This window comes from Mustela nivalis (genome assembly GCF_964662115.1).
Source record: "Mustela nivalis genome assembly, contig: HAP1_SCAFFOLD_556, whole genome shotgun sequence".
In the NCBI taxonomy this organism is placed as follows: Eukaryota; Metazoa; Chordata; class Mammalia; order Carnivora; family Mustelidae; genus Mustela; species Mustela nivalis.
The window spans coordinates 341,994-359,962 of record NW_028136103.1 but is presented as its reverse complement, the minus strand read 5'-3'; the positions used below and the strand labels follow the sequence as shown (position 1 = coordinate 359,962).

General features: G+C 40.7%; 1 long non-coding RNA gene across 1 annotated transcript; it reads left to right on the top strand.

Moving 5' to 3' along the window:
* The first annotated feature begins 16,707 nt into the window (after positions 1–16,707).
* On the top strand, positions 16,708–17,587 carry LOC309857250. Its single transcript, XR_014307577.1, has 2 exons — positions 16,708–16,766; positions 17,402–17,587. It is a non-coding gene; the product is annotated as an uncharacterized lncRNA (long non-coding RNA).
* The last annotated feature ends 382 nt before the right edge of the window (positions 17,588–17,969 follow it).

The following is a 17,969-nucleotide window of genomic DNA, read 5'->3' as shown; positions in this document are numbered from 1 at the left end:
AATTTTAAAGTTTTAGTTGATATTTATCCAACCAAATATATAGCTGAGGTATATGTTTGTGAGAATTTGAACTGTTTAGGGTGGTGGGTTACACTCACTCCCCTAATCATGTATTCTGTTTCCTTCCAGACATCCCCCATTTGAGACCAGCGCCAGTGTATGTACATTACTTCCACTCAAGACAATGAAAACATTTATAGTATAAAAATTCCATACATGGCAATTCACATTGTTTTTATTAAATGGATTATAAAATTCTTTTTGGGAAAAAAGTATCTAGCTATAATCCAAAACACTCAAAATTGAGTTGCTGTACTGCCCCAAATCATACAGGTATGTCATTCCTCTTTTTCTTATATTTTACATAGGTAAAAATACACTAACATATACCAAAGTAATTGACTCATAGGGGTTTTGGTTCCTAAAGGATGCTGGTTCTAGGGATTATGTTTATGGGTGGGCTCTCTCTCTGTTGCTGAGGTGTCAGAGGGACTTCTGAGGTAGCACTTGCCATGCTCAGCTGACATTTCCATGACAAGGTGATCTTGGGGGCCAGGGAGATGTGATGAGAACATGGTGCTGTGTGCAGTCTCCTGGACCCTCTCATTTTCCTTCCTTTGCTCAAGAGCCAGTGACATCAGAGCACAAGACCAGGGGCCTGTGTTGCCTTCACCCATCCCCAGCACCAGGCAGGCCCTCAAGAATCATGTAGGTGGGCTGTGGGAAGGACCTATTCGACTGCCAAGTGCCTCTTGGCATCTCAGGGGGAGCAGTGGAAGAGCATCTCAGGATTTTGAGGTGCCATGATGGAATGCCTGGAAGAAAAGGCAGACTCTCTTTCGAAGGCTTTCAGTGAAGACCTCTTTCTGTGTGGGGCCCACACAGAAAGGAAGAGGTCTTCCCTCTCTTGTGGGAAGAGGCCTTGAGGGAAGAGGCCTTCCCTCTCTTGTGGTCCTTGGTCATAGAGAAATGGGCTTTCCCAGCAGGTAGAGTTGCTTAGAGACTTTGTGCTGTGTAGGGAAGGACTACTTGGGGAGGTTTGATAGGGGCTGCTTCATGGCAGGGGCCTGCTTTTATGCACAAAGCATGGTCCCCTTAGAGCAGGTTCGCTGATGCCCCAGAGTTCCCAAAAGTGTGACTAGGCCTGAGCTGCAAGAGTTCACACACCTGAGTGGCAGGTAGCATCTTGGTGGAGGAGCACCAAACTGAGGTCCAGAGCAAGTGTCCTCATTGATTAAGAACTGACTACAGAGCTAGAGAAACTTACTGTCAAGAAGTCTGAGGGGGATACAGTTACAGTAAAGAGCAGCAAAATACTTACTGAAGATTTTGAAAGGGAGCTTTGGGGTGCGTGGATGGCTCAGTTGGTTAAATGTCTGCCAGAGATCAAACCCTGTGGTGGGGGGTGGGGAGTCCCTGCTAAGTGGGCAGTCTGCTTCTCCCTCTCCCTTTCCCTCTGCCACTCTCCCTGTCTGTGCTCACTTTCTCTCTGTCTCTCTGTGTCAAATAAATTTTATAAATCTTTTAAAACATAAAAATACAAGAAAGATTTGAAACTTAAATTTACTAGTTGTAACATGTAATAGGAACCCTGTAAACAGTAAAAATCACTGCTGAGAACAAAATTGATTTTTTTTAAGATTTTATTTATTTGGCAGAGAGAGATCCCAAGTAGGCAGAAAGGCAAGCAGGGAGAGAGAAGGAATCAGGCTCCCCACCGATCAGTGAGCCCAATGCAGGACTCGATCCCAGGACCCTGAGATCATGACCTGAGCTGAAGGCAGTGGCTTAACCCACTGAGCCACCCAGGTGCCCCACAAAATTGATTTTCCAAAGGGATATCCCAGAACACTGAGGAAAATTTCAAAGAGATGGAAATGAGAAACGAATTAGTAAGATCTGAGGTCAGGTCCAAATCTACCTTGCAAGTACCCTGAGGACAAAAGGAGAAAATAACAGAAGTTATAACTGAACTAATGCAGCATTTACTTGAGCTGAAAAACAGTCATGCCTTCAGTTCATAAAGCCTTCAAGTCCCAGGGAGAATTAGCTGAACAGACTCAAACCAAAACAGACATAAACCTATTTGACTTTCAGGGACTAAGAAAAAATTGTCAGAGTTCCAAACAGAAACCACCAGTTCCTTCTAGAAAATGAGACAGAGTATCATTGAATATTGACTTTAAGTTCTATCCCTCAGAGCTGAAAGAACTCTCTGTCTTAGAACTCTTGCTTCCTATCACATATGTAAGCAGATGTCAGATTGATTAACCTTGTGAATTGGTTTAAGTTCTAACTTTACAAACAAAATGATAAAGAATTTGGAGACAATCTAGGGGCATGTAAAAATTTGGGAAGTGGTAGACTACCTTAGGTAGAGATAAGACCCACAGACCATAGAAGAAATGACATGCCACTTTATTTTAAAAATTTGAAAAAGATTTGTATATCAAAAAAGAGTAAAGCTGCATGTGGGCAACAGGCTGTGAAAAGCATCTGTAACATTAGCTGTTCAAGGAGTTCATGTGTCTGACGTGCCTACAAATTGAGAAGAAGACAAACAGTCCGATTGAAAAACAGACCAAGTGAGAGGAAGGAGAAGTTCATGGAAAAGGAAACAGAAATGACCCTGGATTTCATAGTGAGCCAGGGAACACCATTAGTTCTGGACCATGTTGAGACACCTTTATTCACTCACCCTGTAGACAAAAACTAAAAATCATCAGGTAGACAAAAATTTGCATGAAATCATATATAAGAAACTCAGCTCCACTCTTTGATAAATTTTACAGTCTATCTTGTGTGATTGTTAAGTCAATTCAAAACAATCTGTTTAGAGACTCTGACTGTTCCCTACTTGGTCACAAATTTTCAGGGAACCATTACTGTATTTATTGAGAATAAGTTCCTCATTCTTGAAAAATACATTTGAGTGATGAAAAATAGCAAGAATAATGGAATAGCCACAAATTCAAGGTTCTAGTTTTCTCCCCGCCCTTAGTGGGAAAGAAAACTTTTCACACATGTGAGTCATCTACTTTTATTATCTGGATTTCTTAGTTTCCGTAAAGTCTGACGTCCTGAATCAGTTTGGATAGTTGTCTCATCCTAACTCAAACTGTCTTAAAGATTAAAAAAAAAAAAAAAAAAAAAAAACTTCAATCTCATGAAGAAGCAGCTCATGGCAGGGCTTGCAGAGAATGTGTTTTATTCACACTGTCTCCATGATTTTCTCCATTTTTCCCTACTCTGCCTTTTCCCTCTGGCCAGTTTGTCTTCCACCCCCTGCTGACTGTGTGATGGCTGCCCGCAGTGGGGGCACTGCTTTCCTTGTTCACATTCAGAGACAACCCAGATATTTCTGTAAAGCCCTTCCCGTTTGTGTGTGTGGGACAACCTAGGTTACTGTCTCTCATAGAACAGTAACAAGGCACTGACTGTCGTGCAGCTGGCTGTGTGAATGGCCCAGGAGGAACATGACTGGCTTCCATCACAGAACCCTTCCCTGTAGTGCGGATGGGGCCAGCTTCCTGTGAGTCACCTGGGCTGCAGTGGAGGAGGCACACAGTGCACTGGGGTTCAGGGAGGGGGAGGGAGGAAGGATGCTGTCAGTCAACTCTCCAGACCCAGTACTACCACACCCTGAAGATAGTCCTACCTAGAAATGGTCCCTGCCATTGTACAGACTCAATATGTCTCAGTGAGTTCTTCTAGTAGTTTTTTAGTGCCACTGTAGCAAATGACAAATTCTCAGTGGCTTGAAACAACACAAATTGATTATCTTGCAGTTCTGGAGGTCAGAAGTTCAAAAATCAGTCTCAGTGTGGTAAAATCAGGGTGTTAGCAGCCTGTGTTCCTTCTGGAGGCTCTAGAGGAGAATCCACTTTCTTGCCTTGTCCTGCTTCTAAAGCTGCCTGCATTCCCTGACTTGTGGCCCTTCATTGCACCACCTTTTATCCCTCTGTTTCCAACTTCACATTGCCCTCTGATTCTGATCCTCCTGTCTCCTTATGGATCCTCATGATTACATTGGGACCACCGAGGTAATCCAGGATAATCTCTCCCCCCTCACACCTTAATTTAATCATGCTTGCTAAATCCCATTTGCCAGGTAAGGTAAAGTACTCAGAGCTTCTTGGGATCAGGGTATGGTCATCTTTGGGGCAGTCGCTATTCAGCTGATCAGTTGCCTCTTGTGCTCCCTTTTATGCCTCACACCTCATCTTACACGTGTCTGCATTGCAAATGAGAAATGCAGCAATTTAAACCATTGAATATTAGATTTGGGAGATAGTTGCAGGAATAAAAGCACATATAATTTTATTTGTGTCCTAAAAGATTTTGTTTGGAATTTTTAATTTTATCTAATTGTCCCTAGGTAAATTAAATATGATTCAATCAGTTGATCTGAAAAATCTTTTTTTCAAAGAGTATACCGCTGTTGTAAAGGCCCTTCAAAACAGTATTTTGAGTGCTGTTTCCAAATGAAGTTTACACTTTCACCCTTATCACTGTATTAAAGGTCATGTTGGAGGGCTTTGTGTGTGTGTGTACTTTTTTCCAAAGTGAACTTGCTTCTCTATCTAAAACTAATACCTCTAACAGTATTTTTCACCAGGGAGGAGAGGAATTAGTGTACCTTCTAGACTAAGTTTTCTTTCCACGTGAAGAGTCTGTTAGGACTAATATTCATGGGAGAAGGAAAAGACAGTAGCTCTTACACCCCATATACTATGTTGACAACAGCAGTATAAGCCTGACCAAAGCTGTACATCTTGGTGCATCATTTAAGCTGAAACGTGTTCAGTGAAGTATGATTTATTCCTTAGTAATTTATTTTTGTGTGATATAAAAGTACATCAACAGAAATTGGGGAAAGCAGAGTGGTAATTTTAAAATTTCATCAGTGACTGTTTTTTTACCAGTTCTATATATAAGCACATTAATTGATATTAAAACCCATAAAAGTTCATTTGGGAATAAAAAAGAAAGTTTGAGGTGGTATTGATTTTTTTAATGATATTTGTATTTATGTGTATGATTACGCTTAGTTACACTTTGATTGAGTCCGAATGTGCCCTTAACAATAATCCATGGGCTCTGGGTTTCCTGAAATTGTATGTCATGTGGTTAACAGTTAGAAAAAGTGAATCCCACAAATTGACAACCCTATGGGGGTTTATATATTACACAAACACATTTGTTTGTTGACTGCCATTCCAGTACATTCTGTGTCCTAGAGCTCTACCCACGTGGTGCAGGCTGCCCCCATCTGTGCTGGAGAATCATGACGGGGCATTCAGTGGCCTTAGGCATCCCCACAGAGCTGCAGTTGCATCCTCTCATTTCCCACCTAGTTTGTGGGCATCCCCCTTTAGCTTGACCCTGACAGTGGACAGGTCTCAGTATGAGCTGTCTATGGGAAGAAACAAGATGTTGGGGGGCAGCGGTAGTTGTTGATGGGAATTTTTAAGTGTCAGGTTGTATCTTGCAATTTTCCGAACCCTGGCAGTGCAGGCCTGGGCCAACCTGGTATGTCTGTTTCACCGACCAAATCTTCCTCAAGTGCCCAAGAAGTGAAACCATACTTGCATTTGCCACCAGAATCAACTAATACTAAATAATAGTTGAGAATTCCAGCTTGATTATAGTGAGTGGAAAATGGACCTCTCTCTGGTTAATTCTTACATATGATTTTACTGTTCATCTTCATAAAAGGGATAAGAAATGAGGAAACGTGGATTATCAGTTTGTTTTCACTCTCATCACTCACTGCAGTTATAATTTTCAAAATACCAAGATGTTTTTCGAAAGTAGTTATTTATTTATTTATTTATTTATTTGTGGAGGGAGTAGGGACTAAGACTAAGGAAAGCATTGTTCTATCAAGAGAAGTCGTTTTCAATTTATGGTATGATGGGAAATCCATCTCGTATGTCCTATTTGGATAACAGAGCTCACTTTTAATTTTTTTAAACTTCCTTTGATTTTTTTTTTTTTAAAGATTTTATTTATTTGTCAGAGAGAGCGAGCGAGAGCGAGCACAGGTAGACAGAGTGGAAGGCAGAGTCAGACCGAGAAGCAGGCTCCCTGCGGAGCAAGGAGCCCGATATGGGACTCGATCCCAGGACGCTGGGATCATGACCTGAGCCGAAGGCAGCTGCTTAACCAACTGAGCCACCCAGGCGTCCCTTCCTTTGATTTTTTAATTGAAGTATAGCTGACCCACAATGTTGCATTCGTTTCAGATATAAAACAACAAGATTTGACAAGTCTGTATGTTATGCTGCGCTCGCCGTACTGTACCGCCAACCATATTCCCTATGCTGTGCCTTTCGTCCTGCAACTTATTAATTTTGTAACTGGAAGCCTGTTATCTCCCACTGTATTTCACGCATTTTGCCTGTCCACCCGCTGCCTCCTCTTTGGAAACGATCAATTTGTTCTCTGTACTTATGGGTCTCTTTCTGTTTTTCTGTGTGTTCAGAGAACTTTTTAAGATAATTTGGTGCCTTTAAACATATTCCTTGATTTACATTATTTTGGATACGTATTTGCCATGTTACCCAATTAGATATGTAATGACTTCAAAATTTGGGGGCTTAAAACAACCCTTTTGTCATATTACATATGTTTTGGGGGTCAGAAATTAGGGCAGGATCTCATGGGGCGATTTTTATGCTTAATACGGCATTAACTGAGGTCAGTGGGTGGTGGCCTTCAGCAGGCGGCTGCTTGGTCTAGAGGATTCAGGATGACTTTATGCACATGCCTGTCACTTTGATGGGTACAGTTGGGAGGTGAGGCTAGATGGCCCTCCACTTCCGTGCAGTCTTTGTAACAAGGTTGTTGGACTTCTTTCCTGTCCACTCAGAGCTCCAATAGCAAATGTTCCAAGAGAGGGGTTCCTTTTGGACTTGGGCCTGAAACTGACACGTTTATTTCACTGTTTAACACAGTCACATAGCCCATGTGAATCAAAGGGAATGGGGAGTCATAGGATTTGTGATCATTTTTTAACGTGCTACATATGTTCATATGTGCATTTTTTCCCATTTCTCTGACCTGTGGGAAAATGGAAGTTATTGATCAAAGAGTCACAGGTTATCAAGCCGTACGAGAGACTTCAGACTTAATCCAACCTCCATACTTTATAGATTAAAGAATATATATGTAGGTGCACATGTACATCTCCATATCAGTTATTTTTTTTTTAAAGATTTTATTTATTTATTTGACAGACAGAGATCGTAAGTAGGCAGAGAGGCAGGCAGAGAGAGAGAGGAGGAAGCAGGCTCCCTGCTGAGCAGAGAGCCCGATGCGGGGCTCGATCCCAGGACCCTGGGATCATGACCTGAGCCGAAGGCAGCGGCTTAACCACTGAGCCACCCAGGCACCCCCTCCATATCAGTTATTATATATACACTTGTATATCACTAAAAATGGTATCTGTGGATCAGCCAATTCTTCTTTCTTCATAGGAATGAAAAGGACTCGTCATTCCCTGGCAAATCTGAAGAAAGAAGCCAGAGCAAGAGTAAGGGAGAAAGAGAGTGAGAGGAGCATCTGATGGGATAGGATTTCTTACAAAAGGACTCCTGAAATGACCAGAGAAAACAGACCAACAGAAAAGGGCAGACTTTGACCAAGCGGTGCTCAACGACGTGAATATCCACATGGAACAGAAGAGGTTTTAACGCTATTCCCTACTGATGTAGCCTACATACTAAAGAGGACATCAGAAGTTTTCTGGAAGATACCATAGAAAACCATTTTGAGGACCTGGGGGCGGTGGCAGAGATGAGTGGAACAGAACACCAAAAACAGGAAGCCCAAGAAAGCTTGGGTGCCGCTTCCAGTCGGCGAGGAGAGAAGAATTAGGCACGAACCAGTCAGCTGGAAAAGACTGGGAGCAGGGGACAACAGTCGAAAACGACGGCTGCCAGGAGCAACTCGACAGTCTCACTTTTATTGGATAGAAAACAATAGCCAATAGAAGGATTGAGGAAGGTCAAATGTTAATCCCATCTTGCTGACAAGCAAGAAGGAGGATAAAGTTTATAGTTAAACAAGCACATTGAAAGAACTCTTGCAACTAACAGCGGGCACTTCTGGGAAGAGAAAGGCTCGATGGCGGATAAGGGAGGCAGGCGGTTTTCATTCCACCCTGAGCTAACCTGTCGTTCCCGGGTGCTCCGCTTTCCTGAAGCAGGCGGCATTCTGCCCTGGGCCGGCCGGGCTTCCAGCCAGCGCAGCTTCTGTGAGGGGGCTGCATTCCGCCATGAGCAAGCGAGGTATCCCCCGCTGCCCAGCTTCTGTGAACGGGCGGTGTTCCGCCCTGAGCAAGCTGGGCATCCGCAACTACCCAGCTTCACAGTCATATATCATCCTTTTCCCCAAAGACCTGTTGCCAGTATATGTATTTCTAGAGGTCATATGTAAATGTGCTTGGTAACTAGTAAAATCCTCCAGGGGTTACAGTTGAAGTAACAAGTTGTTCCGAGGGGCACCAGCAGTTGGGAAGTTGGACTCTTGTCATTCCAAGGTTCCAAACAAAAAAATCTTGCCCAACAAATGACAAGACTAAAACTATTAAAGGCTCTATGGAGATACCAGATAAGGAACTGTATACAACTCTAAATAGGAGAAGTAGGAATCAAGAAGGATAGATAGGTAACTTCAAAACAATGAAAATCCTAGAGCAGAAATATCCCAAGGAGAAAGCCATCAGCCAAGAAACATGAAAAGATTCCTGAAATCCTCAGTGATCACAAAAGAGCAAAGGAAAACACAATGTGTTAGTGTTAACCCAAGGAGGCAGACCCCAAAGAGTGTTGCTTAATCCAATAAATTTAATCGTGAAAAAAGGATTTAATCATGGAGTGGGGCACCTGGGCGGCTGCTTTATCTGGGGTCCTGATGCCAGTGTCTTGGGCTCCAGACCTTCCTGGGGCTCTTTGCTCAGCAGGAAGCCTGCTTCTCCCTCTCCCACTTCCATGGCTTCTACTCCTTCTCAAATTGGACTTCCTCTCTCGCTGTCTCTGTCTTTCTGTCCAATTCGTCAATAAATCAAACAATTCCTTCAGTTCATGAAGTAAAAATCAAATGTTGATGCATGGTGCCCTAAAGAATGACAAGAATATGGAGGGTTGTTCGATGATTTTTTTAAGATTTTCTTTCTTCCTTTGACAGAGATGAGAAGGAGGGAGAGAGACAGGCAGAGAGGCAGGGGTAAACAGGCTCCCTGCTAAGAAAAGAGCCAGATGCAGGGCAGGGTGCGCAGGCTGCTGCCTCGCCAAGTCCAGCATGAAGCCCTGCAGCAGCTCCAGCAGTCCCAAGGGGATCTCTCTGTAGGTCTTGCCTGCCCCTCCCCCGCCGGGGGCACCTGGGCGCTGCCCTCACCTCCTCCCTGGACCGACCTGTGGCCCCGCCCCACCCCCAACCCCGCAACTAGCACACTCAGAGGGCGCTGGAGGCACTCAAGGAGGCTTGCCCCAAGGCTCCCTGGGCTCAGCTGCTCCCTGCTGCTCCCTGCCACAGCAGCACGGAGGGCGGCGTGGGCGAAGGCGGCATCCGCTGAGGGAGCCCGGCCCTGGCAGGGCGGGCAGCACCGAGGGCACCTCCCGCTCGCCCTGGGGCCTGTCACTTCTCTCCCCACCCCTCCCACTCTCAACCATTGTTCCCTTCTGTGAAGGGTTTACATACTTGGTTTTAGGGCAAGAGCACAATTGAGTGTGAGGGGGAAAGGGCAGGACCAAAAGAGAGACCCAGTGGACTCTGCCCTGAGCCCAGAGCTTGCCTCAGGGCTCAATCTCAAGAGCCTGAGATCACCCCCTGAGCCAGAACCAAAGAGTTGGGCGCTTCACTGAGGGTGCCACCAAGGTGCCCCTCAGCTGTTGTGGGCCAATTTCTGGAGAGGGGTGCCTGCGTGGCTCTGTCAGTTCAGCGACTGCCTTGGGCTCAGGTCATGACCCCGGTCTTGCAGATCTCCTCCCGCTTCCGGCTCCCTGCTCCTTGGGAAGTTGGCTTCTCCCACTGACCTTCTCCTCTCTCATGCTCTCTCTCACTCATTCTCTCACAAAGAAAGAAAGAAAAGCTTTAGCCTTGTTTTATGGGCTTCAATATGGTTGATCTCAATGAGTTTTCTCATCGGATGCAGACAACTTGAGGATAGCCATGTGTTTCTAAAAGGGTCCTTTTGTGTTCTGAAATGTCTTCTTTCTCTGTTCATTTATCAGGTGTCTTTCCATTGTCTCTTCTCAAGACCTAGGAAAAGCAGCCTTTGAGGATTCATTTGGGTAAGGTCTAGTCCTTTTCATCCTTTTTCTTTCCACAAAATCTATACTAGCCTCTGCTTCCTTCTAAGTAGAGTTTATTTTTCACTGCCCTATTGAGGTCTTTTCTTTCAATAGAATTTGAGTCGTTCACTCTGAAGGTCATTGTTGAAATGTTGAATTTGAAGTCTACTACCTCGCTAGGCGTATTTTCTTTTTCCTGTCTATTCCTTCTTCCCTTTCCTTTTAGAACTGCCTTCCTTTCGATGACCTGAGTCCTTTGGAGGCTAATCTCTGCCTTCTTTGATTGGCTGTCACAGGGGCAGTCAGAGATTAGTAGGTATTTCTGACCCTTTTTACAGTTGTTCTCCCCTTCTTTAGGGAAGCTCTAGAGTCAGCTTTCTCCGAGGGATCATTTCATCCCGCTCCTAACTCATGCTCCTTACCGGGTCTCTACTGAATATTGTGACTTAGCCAGAAGAACACTTCCCTCTGGCTGGTAGGACCTCCAATGACCTCTAGCCTTGTAGGAGTCTTGGCAACCATCTGGTTCCGTTGCCTTGACTCTTTGTCAGAACCTGGAGCATTTTCTAAGACACACACTGCTTCCTATGGACCAAGGACTCAAGAGGACTCCAATGTGTATTTTCAAGAGCTTGTTTTCTACTTGCATTCCGTCTCTCTGGAACCCATGGCATTTTCATCACTCCAGCCTTCCTGAATTCCAATCTTTCTTTCCTCATATCAGAGAGACTCCCATCTTTTCCTTGGAATCTCCTCCCTACCCTCACCATCCAGAATTCCTCCAGGTGAAAAGCCAAGTGAATCCTGGGGCTCAGTTTATTTATTTATTTATTTATTTGCTTCTTTTTCTTTTCACAGGGTTCACAAATGTGCATTCATTTTCAATGTTTTAAAGAGTTAGATATATAGATATATATAGATAGATAGATATAGACATATCTATATCTATATAGATAGATAGATACTTTTTTTCTTTTCAATTCCCCATGGGCTTCTGGTTGGTTACTTTTCCACTCACAGGTTTGTATTAGTTTTCTAGGGGTGCTATTACAAGATACCACAAGCCTAGAGGCTGAAACAACAAAGTGGACAGAATTTGAGTCGTTCACTCTGAAGGTCATTGCTGAAATATTAAACTTCAAGTCTACTACCTCACTAGGCATATTTTTTCCCCCCTGTCTATTTTTTCTTTCCTTTCCCTTTTGAACTGCCTTCTTTTTTATAACCTGAGTCATTTGGAGGCTACTGTCTGCCTTCTTTTATTGGTGGTCACATGGGCAGTGAGAGATTAGTAGGTAATTCTGACCCTTTTTACACCTAACTAACTCAGGCTCCTTACCCGGTCTCTACAGAATATTCTGACTTAGCCAGAGGAACTCTTCCCTCTGGCTGGTTATTACTCCAATGACCTCTAGCCTTGTAGGAGTTTTGGCAACCATCTGGTTCCATTGCCTTGACTCTTTGTTAGTACCTGAAGTATTTTCTTAGACACACACTGCTTCCTATGGAGCAAGGACTGAAGAGGACACCAGTGTGTATTTTTCCAAGAGTTTGATTTCTACTTGACTTATTTTTCTCTTGAACCCATGGCCTTTTCATCACTCCAGCCTTCCTGAATCCCAATCTCTCTTTCCTCACAGCAGGGAGACTTCCATATTTTCCTTGGAATCTCCTCCCTACGCGCACCATCCAGAACTATTCCAGGTGAAAATTCGAGTGAATCCTGGGGCTCAGTTTTTGTTTGTTTGTTTGCTTGCTTGCTTTCCTTTTCACATGGTTTTCAAACGTCCGTTCATTTTCAATGTTTAAAGAGCAATTTATGTAGATATAGACATATCTATATATATAGATAGATTTTTTTTCTCTTTTCCAATTCCTCATGGGCTTCTGATTGGTTACTTTTCCTCTAACAGGATTGTATTAGATTTCTATGGTTGCTATTACAAGATACCACAAGCCTAGAGGCTGAAACAACAGAAGTGGAATGTATCACAGTTCTAGAGGCTACAGTGCTCGTTAGACCATGCTCCTTTTGGAAGTATTATGGGAGGATCTGTTCCAGGCCCCTTACCCAGCTTGATGTATTTGGACTTTGGACTTCTTCACATGGCCCTTTCTCTCAGTGCATATCTGTGTATCCACAGTCTCCCTTAGAAGGACACAAGTCCTCCTGAATTAGGGGCCCAGGCTATTCAAATATGAGTGAATCCTGGGGCTCAGTTTTTGTTTGTTTGTTTGTTTGCTTGCTTTCCTTTTCACACGGTTTTCAAATGTCCATTCGTTTTCAATGTTTTAAAGAGTAATTTATGTAGATATAGATATAGACATATCTATATATATAGATAGATTTTTTTTTTCTCTTTTCCAATTCCTCATGGGCTTCTGATTGGTTACTTTTCCTCTAACAGGGTTGTATATAGTTTTCTAGGGGTGCTATTACAAGATACCACAAGCCTAGAGGCTGAAACAACAGAAGTGGACAGTATCACAGTTCTAGAGGCTACAGTGCTCGTAGACCATGCTCCTGTTGGAGGTATTATGGGAGGATCTGTACCAGGCCCCTTTCCAAGCTTGATGTATTTGGACTTTGGACTTCTTCACATGGCCCTCTCTCTCAGTGCATATCTGTGTATCCACAGTCTCCCTTAGAAGGACACAAGTCCTCCTGAATTAGGGGCCCAGGCTATTCAAATATGATCTCATCCACGCTAGTTACATCTCCAGGGACCCTATTTCCAAATAAGGTCACAAACCCAGGTGCTGGGGTTTAGGACTGGGATAGTATATATGCATACACACAAAAACACACACACTTATGTCTCTCTCTATATATATTTATATTTACATTTATATTTATATATACATATACTTTTTGATTTTTTTTTTTTTTTGCCTAATAAAACATTTTTGTTCAGAATCTCAGTCTTCCTTCCTTTCAATAGAATATGATTCGCGAGGCACCTGGGTGGCTCAGTGGGTTAAAGCCTCTGCCTTTGGCTCAGGTCATGATCCCAGGGTCCTGGGATCGAGCCCCGCATCAGGCTCTCTGCTCAGTGGGGAGCCTGCTTCCTCCTCTCTCTCTCTGCCTGCCTCTCTACCTACTTGTGATCTCTGCCTGTCAAATAAATAAATAAAATCTTTAAAAAAAAAAAGAATATGATTCGCATGCTTTTGGTGCCTCCTGAACATTTGAACACCTCTACCTCCTCAATTTCCATGAAAGGTATTCTTACCTAAAGTCTTCTGCCATTTATTTTTAAAAACTGTTGGCATATTTTTGTAGTTTACAGTGTTTTTGGTTTGAGTATATGTTTATAGGCTGATGAAGGTTACTTTCGTCCTACTCTTTCCTTCCAAATTTGTTCCTTTTTGGGAAAGTAAATTTTCTACTCTTTAAAAACAAGGACCTAGAAAAGCGAAATGGTTCTTTTTTGTGAGTCTGCATTCCATTTTCTCATTTTGCATGTGCTTTCTGTGACCACAGTTTTGGGGGCTGACAGCATTTATCAGCATTTAAAAGAAAAAAATGAAATTAAATTTAAATTAATTTAAATTAAATATATTTAAATTTAAAATTTAAAATTTAAAATGTAAATTAAATTCATTGGAAGGGGACGTGAAACATGAGAGACTAAGGACTCTGAAAATCAATCTGAGGGATTTGTAGGGGTGGGGTGGGAGGTTGGGGGAACCAGGTGGTGGGTATTAGAGAGGGCACATATTGCATAGAGCACTGGGTGAGGTGTAAAAACAAGGAATACTGTTATGTTGAAAATATAAATAAAAAAAAACAGAAAAATTGAAAAAAACTTAAATACTTTAAAGAAAAAACAATGTATTTTAAAAAAGGGATCTATGACTTTCTTCTTTTTTCTTGTTACTGTCAATGACATGAAGACAAAGTCAGCCTAACCTAGCCCTGTCAACTATTAGCATGATCACTTATTTCAATGTGGAGTTAATTTAAAATGAACACTCTGGGAGAAATAAACTATATAAATCAAATATATAAGCATTATTCTAAAGTTTTGGACTTTGCTTCAAGAGAGTTGGCATATCTTTAGTTTCACTGTGAGAGCAATAACCAGTCACTGGGGTATCTAGTAGGATGTGTAAACTGGAAGCAAACTGAAATGAATGCTAATATATATGTCCATATACATGTATGCATTGTTTATACGGTATAATCATATATTAAATCCCATGGCTTTGGAAGAAAGTTTGAAACATCTCTAATATAAAATGATAGAGAATATTGCAAAATAGAATATGTAGACTTTCAAATTGGAATTCAAAGTTTTGTGACAATTGTCAATATTTGCCAAACTTTTCAGTAGGTTCTTTGATGCCTGATTCTTTATTTGGGTATCAGAAAATCTTTTTCCCATATGGAAGCTTTACACATATTCCTAAGCCATATGGAATAGACACTTTGACTTATATGCAAAAGATTTGTGGTCTTTGCAGAGTCATTACAATTTCTCTTGCGGTACAGATGAAGCCATAAATAAATATATTTATATTTATTTATAAATAAGTGTATTTATATATATACTTTATACTTTATTTATACTTATAAATAAGTATATTTATAAATATACACATATTACATAAATTGTCTCATATGTTTTTGAGTATCTTACTTGCTCTTACTCATCAGAGGTAAATTACTGCATAGGCCCATACTTAAAGGAAGTGTGCACAGTGGGTTTCATCAAATATAATATTTTTCTTCTCTTTGTACCCTCATCCAATTCCAGTAATTACTTTACTTACACTAAATCCCGTCAACTTAACCTGTACTGGTTATTCTTGTAAAAAAGAAATGTTAAATGGTCTGTTAGAAAATTAGCCAACTGCATCTTCAGGTCTTCCTCTGTTATAACATATATTTTTAGTATGTCCTTCATACTAAATCTCTAATAGTATTTATTTCACAGGCTTTTGTGCTCAGAAAGGAAAATAAATGAGACCTTGAGATTATAATAGCATTGACTAGTATTAAATGTGAGAATTTTATACCCACAAACGATAGCATTTGTTCAAGTTTACTTTGGTTTTAAAAATTAATATTTGTTTATTTGAGTAATAAATTCATAAACCTAATTCATTCTTATATTTTTAAGTTCAACAGGCAAAATTTATTACTCCATTTATAACTCAAAAAATATTAACAACCACTTCTCAGGAGACTGAGACTACACATTAAAAAGTTAGCTTAGGTAACCTGAGTGGCTCAGTCAGTTAAGCATCTGACTCTGGTTTTGGCTCAGGTGGTGATCTCAGGGCTGTGAGAAAGCCCCAAGGTGGGCACTTCACCCAGCATGTCTGCCTGTACCTCTCCCTTTGCCTCTGCCCCTCCCCCTTGCTCTCAGAAACATGCACGCACACAGACTATCTCTTTCCCTCTCAAATAAATATATAAACTCTTTTAAAAATTTTTTAAATGTTAGTTTAGATTTCTTTAAATATTTTTAATTGCATCTATATCTATTTGGATAATTAATTGTCCAATTTACAGACATTTAAAATCTTTCATATATTTAACTCTTCTATACATAATAAATTAAACTTATAGACATGATGGACATCAAGTTATCTTAAATATTCCAATACTATGCATAATCTTTTGACCTTTGACTTTAAAACCACAAGACTAAAATGATTATGCAGGCTACACATTTTGAATTAGAATCCTTATCTAATGTTATTTTTAATGAGTGATGGTTGACATGAAAACTAATAACCAATAACCTTCCAGATTCATGGTAAGAATGTGCTTTGAAGATAGGTCGGGCCATGTGATTTGTTTTGGCCAATAAAATAAGAGCAGAAGCAACATGTGTTGCTTTGATGCCAGAAAACTTCAAGAGGCAGTGCTATATTGTCTTCCCCCAGAAACATTGATCAGCATTGCTCCAGATCGTGGTGACTCTGTCAGTGTCAGTCCCTGGTATTTTCCTGTCCTTCCTTTTGTAACAACACGGGTGGAAACTGAGGGCATCATGCCAAGTGAAATTAGTCAGAAAAGAAAAATATCATGTGTTCTCTCTTATATTTGGAATCTGAAAAAGGCTTTCTACTTAGAGAGTAGAATGGTGGTTGCAAAGAGTTAGGTACTGAGGAATATGGAGAGATGTTGGTCAAAGGGTACAAACTTTCAGGTAAAAGATGAATAGGTTCTGAGGATAAAGCCACCCAGGCATCCCTAGAATGATTACTATTTTAAAGACTGATAATACCAAGTGAAAATGTGGATCTACAGGAAATCTCAAACATTATTGATGAGAATATAAAATAATGTCATTGCTTTTGAAAAAAATTTATACTTTAAGTTACATGTAACACCTACACATGACCAAGTATTTCCAAAAAAAATAAAAAATAAAACTATATTTCCACCCAACATCTTCTATTTGAATTTTTAAAGAACTTTATTCAGAATAGCCCAAACTAAAAACAACCCAAGTGTTCATTAAATAGTTAATGGATTAACACATTGTGGCATATTCACACAACAAAATACTACTCAATAGTAAAAGAATATGAACATAAGGGAATAATCTCTTATATATACAACATTGCAAATTAATTTTAAAGCATTATGCTAAGTAAAACAAACACCAGATGTTATATGATTCCATAAACTACAGTGTAATGTGTAAAGAAAAGCAATTATCTAAGGTCACTGAAGACTGAGCAAAGCAGACATATGTCACAGGTAAGTCAACACTTGCTAGAAGAGAAAAATCCTAGGTAAGCTTCCTAGTTTCACCACTCAGAGCCTGAGGACAGACAGCACCAACATTAGTGCAATGTTGTGCAACTACAATACGGATGTGATAAAACTTTTTTAATAGACTGACGAACCAAGAAGAGCAGAGTCTGGGACAACTACACAGCTGAAAAATTAAGAGGGTGCAGAGTAGAGTGAGGGCAGGATTTCTAAAAAGAGAGATAAGGTAGAAACATCACATTATGCCTAAATATTTGGCGAACTTGCCATGCATCACATGGAAAAAAAATGTAGTTTGAGTTCTGTCAAACTGCACACTCAAAAACAACAACAACAACATTCTTTGAAAGTATATAACCTAATCCAGAATCTCTACAATGTATAATTCATACCCAGAACACAAATCCAAATTACACAAATTCCAATGAAATGGAAAAAGGCCACACTCAAAGAAAAAAAAAATCAGCAAAGACAAAAGTAGAGATGGATCAAGATGTTGGCATCAGAACAGATTTTAAACAAGCTACTATAATTATCTTCATGGATATGGAAATACATTGATGATGAATAAAAAGACAAATCTCAGCAAAGGAATAGAAGCTATAAGAATAAAAAAGAAATTAAAAAGTGGAAAATACAATCTGAAATAAAAATTTCACCTGACAGGATTAACAACCTATCGAGGATAAAGTAAATGAACTTTAAGACGGATAAATAATAAATTAGATAAGAGAGAATTAAATGCAAAAAATGAACAGACTCATAAAAGGTGCAACAATTGAAGATGGCCTAACATATATGCAGTGATTGTACCAGGAGAGGAAAAAAAAATAAAGGGACAGAATAAATGGATGAAGAAATGTGGCTTGTTTCTCAAATTTGGTGAAAAACATAAATGTACAAATTCAAGCTCATTAGAACATAAGCATAGTAAG